The 5,708-nt window shown below is 33.0% G+C and overlaps 1 pseudogene; it reads left to right on the forward strand.

Moving 5' to 3' along the window:
• Positions 1–236: 236 nt before the first annotated feature.
• On the forward strand, positions 237–1,158 carry LOC140523163 (thioredoxin-like protein 1 pseudogene; annotated as a pseudogene).
• The last annotated feature ends 4,550 nt before the right edge of the window (positions 1,159–5,708 follow it).

Genomic DNA, 5,708 nt, shown 5'->3' on the forward strand with positions numbered 1-5,708 from the left:
CTATTTTGGATATGTTTTGCATGACTGCACATTTATCACCTATATTGAATTAATTACTTGTCTTCTCAATATGGTTTATTGGGGAAGGAAGAAGGGAGGGAATTTGGAACTCAAAGTTTTAAAAACGAATGTTAAAAAAGTTGTTTTCACATGTAACTGGGGAAAATAAAATACTAAATTTAAAAAAAAGTTTCCCATGCCATGGGCTCAGCTCCCTACAGGCCCCTCTTTCAAGCATGGTGGGAGTGAAGGTGATCTGGATTTCAAGCTGGAGCTGAGCAGCATGGGCTTCAGACTTGCTGTGGTCAAGTTCATCATGAGAGTCTGTGGAGCATGTTTACAGACAGCACAGGCTTTCAATGCTCTCAGCAATAAGTATCCACATGGAGTTTTTTTGGAAGTGGATGTACATCAGTTCCAGGGAACTGCTGCCACCAATATATCAGCAGCACACACATTTCTCTTTCTTAGAATAAAGTGCTCATTGATCAGCATCAAGGAGAAGATGCTGTGGGATTAGAAGACAAAATTAAGCAACACTTAGAAAGCAACACTGGAAACAATGACGGTATGGATATCCCCAAAGGCTATATGGATTTAGTGCCCTTTATTAACAAAGCTCCAAGTGAATGTCAATGAAAATGACAAGCATGGTTTTGATAACCGTTTAAGCAAAGACCCTTCTTGGAAACTGACTGTGATGAACACTTGCTTTTTACTGTTGTTCCAATTAAGCTGTTAAGCTTTATTCCATGAAATTTCAGGGGCCAAATAGTGGTCAGGGTCCTAAGTGTATAAAATTCTTTATTAATCTATTCTGGTCTAGGGATTTTGAAGAGATAGAAAGAAGTGAACCAACTCAAGTCCTGGAACTAACACAAGATGATATTAAAGAAGATGGTACTGTCCCAACTTCGTTATGTTAATTTCCAAAATGTTAACAGTGTAACTTTATTTATTCAGTCCAAACAAGGTGAATAAGAAACCACACGTATTTCATATTTTATGTTTATTCTTATTCTGATTCAAGCAACAAATATGAATGACTTCAAACAAGCAGTTGGTAAGAAGGGAGAAAGTCATCAAGATGCAGAAGGCACTAGAAAGACCTTATTGCAATCAAAACAGACCTTCACTTTGTCTTTGGCTGCTGGATAATTGCTTGACCCTAGGCAGAGATTGTCAATGTTTCCTTTAATGTCATTTCCAATAAATTATTGCTTTTGTTTAAAAAAAGGTTTTGATTGCATTGGACGTATCTTTCCACAAGCGAAAAGTACTCTTAATTGATACCATTATATGGATAATAAATTAATAGTGTTAAATTGAATAAATTTATACAGGATGCTGAGTCAGTTTTTGAACATTCCAGCTAGACAGAAGGCTATCTACACAGAAGATACTCAAGTCCGTTAATCTGATTACTTATTGAAATCACTTGCAACAATGTAAAATAACAAAGCATCAAGAGGATAATAAAACCACTAAACCACTAAACATCAAAGCAAGTAAAACTATAGTTATTCTCATCATAGACTCACATATCTCCCTAGATTATTCTACTAAACTTTAATATGAAACTGCCCCTTCCACCAAAAAAAGTGTTCTTTCAAACAGAAGCTCAGAAATACATTTATCTGCACCATTTCCTAAGATAGTGAAAACAGACATGTTAATAGGAACAGAAATAAAAATCCTTTTAAAAAAACAATCATAAGTAATATATATTTTGCTTTGATTTTTTGATTCACAGCAGGGAAAGGGGAAGGAGGTTAGTTGAGTGAGGAGAGGGGTGATTGTTGGTAGCTACAGCCATGAATATTTGTAGATGACAACTTGGATCTGGATATAAACAAAGAAACTTTAGACAAAATAGTAATTTATCATTTATTTTTTACTGCCTCTGTTTGCAATTATGAATCACTCATTATATGTACTGTTATTTTGTATAATTTTTTTTTAGAAAATAATTTTTAAAACATTTTAATCCCCCAAATAGGTATAATGAAGTGCAGGAAAGTCCTCTTGAAGGTACCTAGCAGGGAGTCTTTTTGTAATAAGTAAGTAATCTATATTTATTCTATGAAAGAATAAAGAAATAAAGGATTTTACTTTTTACTCTTTTATTTATTGCAACACAGTTATAGACTATTTGGCCAGTAGAGATGAGAGAGTAATTAGAGACATGAAGAAAGACTGGCATGCCATTCAAAAACTCTACATCCAAGGGAACAAATTTCAATGTAGAAGGAAAAGGAAGGATAGTAGGGAAATTAAACTATGAAGGAAAAATTTGCTAGATGTCTGCCTTTTTAAAAAAATAATAATTCAGTGAAACCTGTCAAGACAGAATGGTAAGCTTAGATACTCTCCTGTTTTTTTTTTTTTTTCTGGTAGAGTTAAAGAGACTTAAGAAATCTCCAGAAACAGACAGATAGTACAAGATCATGGCTTTGAGAATCATGTTATCTGCAAAAACCACTGATGGCAAGTTTCTTTCAGTGTGTCTAAATATCAGGATTTGTAATTTTTTAGTGGAATATGAGAATCATAAGAAAGAAGTCTGAACATGTTAACATTTTGTGGGTTGCTCTTTACTCCTAAGAAACGGGAGAAGACATTACAATTTAGCACCAAGTTGCACCAGTTTGCTTAGTCCCTTCACTTCCCTATAGTTCTCCTGGATCCAAGAATGGGCACCTTATAAAACGCACTGTTTTTTTAAATTAATTTCTCTAGGGATAATAGTATGATTAAAAAAACACAAAAACCTTAACACTTATGATTTTAATAATAAACATCCCCAAATCTACCTTTTTGCATTTTAGATAAACCATAAAGCAAACAGTATAAACTTAAATGTTTGATCAAATCTTACTTAAGTAATATCATTAACCTTATTCTAAATTTTAATGAAATATGCTGGTCATTCAAAGGTGATGATTTCACTTCAAAGTAATAGTATTTGACATTTATATAGCTCCTACTTACTGGATTCTTATTAGATATAATTTTCTCTCTATTTTACAGATAAAGAAATTGGCTTAGAAAGGTTATTTGACTTCCTTTTGCTCATAGTGCTTTTAGTGTTAGAAGATGTGAATTAATTTCTTCTGTATCCAAATTCACTATATATGTTACAAAACTACAATGGTTTCTAGAAGTAAACCAAAATATTGGCTGTGTTTATTAGAGTTAATATCATCAAAGGTCACTCTATGCTATAAACCAGTTCAATAGTTTTCCCATAATATATGTTTGTTTATTCAGTTTACATATAATATATCTAACAGTTTGACTTCATAACAAAGAACTGCATAAAATATTATTATTACTTGTCTTATTATGATCAAAATGTCTTCACTAATTTCCAAGTTTTGTTATTTGATTTAATGCATGGATGAAAACATTTACTATATGGGTATGCAAGATTTCTAAGTCATGTCAGAGTGAAATAAAATATAATAAAATATATGGAGGGAGGAGAGAGAGAGGGAGAAAGAGAGAGAGAGAGAGAAAGATACATATATATATATAATTTATCAGAGGAAAGACAATTTCATCATAACTACTTTGTAAAAAAAAGTTTTCATTACACTCCCATTCAATTTGTAAAACAAGAATATCATCTTTTTTGTCACAATGTGTGAGGACATGTTTTTCACCTCTTCTGTGACAAACATTCTGTTATAAAAATTTAAATGAGCCAAACAAATATACTGAAATATTAACTCAAAAGTATTTTTGCAGTGATTAGGTTGATAAAATAATCATTTTTACATTGAATTTTAAGGTTTACACAGTCTATGTTGATAACTGTCTTACTGATCTATAGATATAAATATACTGATATGAATATGGATATACCACTTTATTCTTATTATAACCCAGTGTTTTAGGAAATGTAGGGACTATGAATTTGAAGTTGTAATGAATCATAGAGGCTATATGGTTCAATAATTTAATTTTTGCCATAAAGGAAACTGGGACTTTAAAAAGATTAGCTATTTACTCAGTCTCCCACAGATGATTGGTAGAATTAGGAGGGAAAATTTGAGTCCAATTTTTTTGGTTCCAGAGACTGTGCTCTTTCTACTATACCATATTGCTACCAATGTTTAGTTACCAATATATAGTTTTTAGTGATGAGGCAACTCAGAGAAGCATCTTTCCAAGGTTTGCATAACTAGTAAGTACAAGAGGCAATATATAAAATGAAAATATCCTGATAAATGTCTAACACACTATCTATTGTGTAATGTATTTTTACTTAACTTGAAGATCTTTCCCATCCATTAATAGGTCCATGTGACCTGCTTAAATCATATGGAAGTGTAAGTTACATGTGGTAGGAGGAGTTTGCTGAACCGCTGGAACAGTAAGGATAGAGCAGGGCTGGGAGGAAGTCGGTGAGAGCAGTTAGAGATGAGGGAGAGAGAGAAAGCAGGCAGGTGGAAAACTAGGATTTTGAGTGTTTGCTTGTGGGAAGGCCCCAGCAGGAGGGGTTGGGAGTGGTGGTGTCTCCTGAAGTGATAATATGTAATAACTTCTTTGTTGCTATGATGGATTCGGTTTTCTGGTGTTGGGATTTGGCTTTTTAGTATCTGAATAAATGTTTTTATTTCTGCTTTCCACATAGAGAGTCTGTTATATTTTGCAATTCAGAACTATGCCAGCATTTTCATAGTCACTGATGGTGCTGTGGATATTACCTTGGCTATACATATACCTTATTCAACACAGCAGCAGGTGAATAGATTTGTTTATTAGTAGTGTGTGTGTGTGTGTGTGTGTGTGTGTGTGTGTGTGTGTTAAGAGAGAATAAGTGTAGAGAAAGGAGGTAAGAGATCAAAATCACAAGAAAATTATTCAAACATTATATTATGATCCAATAGAGCCTTTGATATGACCATCAAGACTTACAATCATTACACTATTTCCAATAGGTTCCTTTAGTCACAGGGACAACAGAATGGACAAATTATAATTATGTTCCTTGAACCCTGGAGTAAATAATATTACTTGTTATTAGTTACAGAAGTCTTCAATATTCAATTATACTCTTTCTATGTATCTTACTTATGTATGTTATACTTACTATGTATGCTTACTTAGTCCTTCATTCTTTTGAATTTGCTGTTGTAGACAAGACACTAGATTCATCAAATATTAGATATGGAGGTCTTATGCAGGGAATTTCTGTATCTATCTGATTTCTACTTGTGCAAATACATACAAATTTGTTACATTTATGTGCATGTATGTATGTACTATATGGCTATGTATCCTTGTCCATTTCTTTTTATCTTCTTCTTTTTTTAAACTAAAGCAACTCTGCAATACTATCTAGTTAACACTTTCTGCTCTGGCTAACCTCATAGCCTTGGAACAGACCTGGGGCTGTCTAATGAAAAGTAGTAATCATCTATTAAGGATTAATGAGTTGCCTAAGGGTGAAATTCCACAGCCACATACAGTTTTTAAAAAATCTGACTGAAATTTTGCATGGTAACGGAGAGAAAAAGTTTTTTGAAGTGACTTGGATTGTGGATGTGATTTTATGCTTCTGAGAGAGTGGAGTGAATATGATCTTGTTATCTAAGGGATATACGTAAGGCAATCTCTTTTCTAGAAGAGAAGGTGTATACATACCAACCTCTAATGTAGAAATGAAGATTTTGAAACCTTTCACCTCCATACAAACACAT

Source organism: Notamacropus eugenii, chromosome 2 (assembly GCF_028372415.1).
Source record: "Notamacropus eugenii isolate mMacEug1 chromosome 2, mMacEug1.pri_v2, whole genome shotgun sequence".
In the NCBI taxonomy this organism is placed as follows: Eukaryota; Metazoa; Chordata; class Mammalia; order Diprotodontia; family Macropodidae; genus Notamacropus; species Notamacropus eugenii.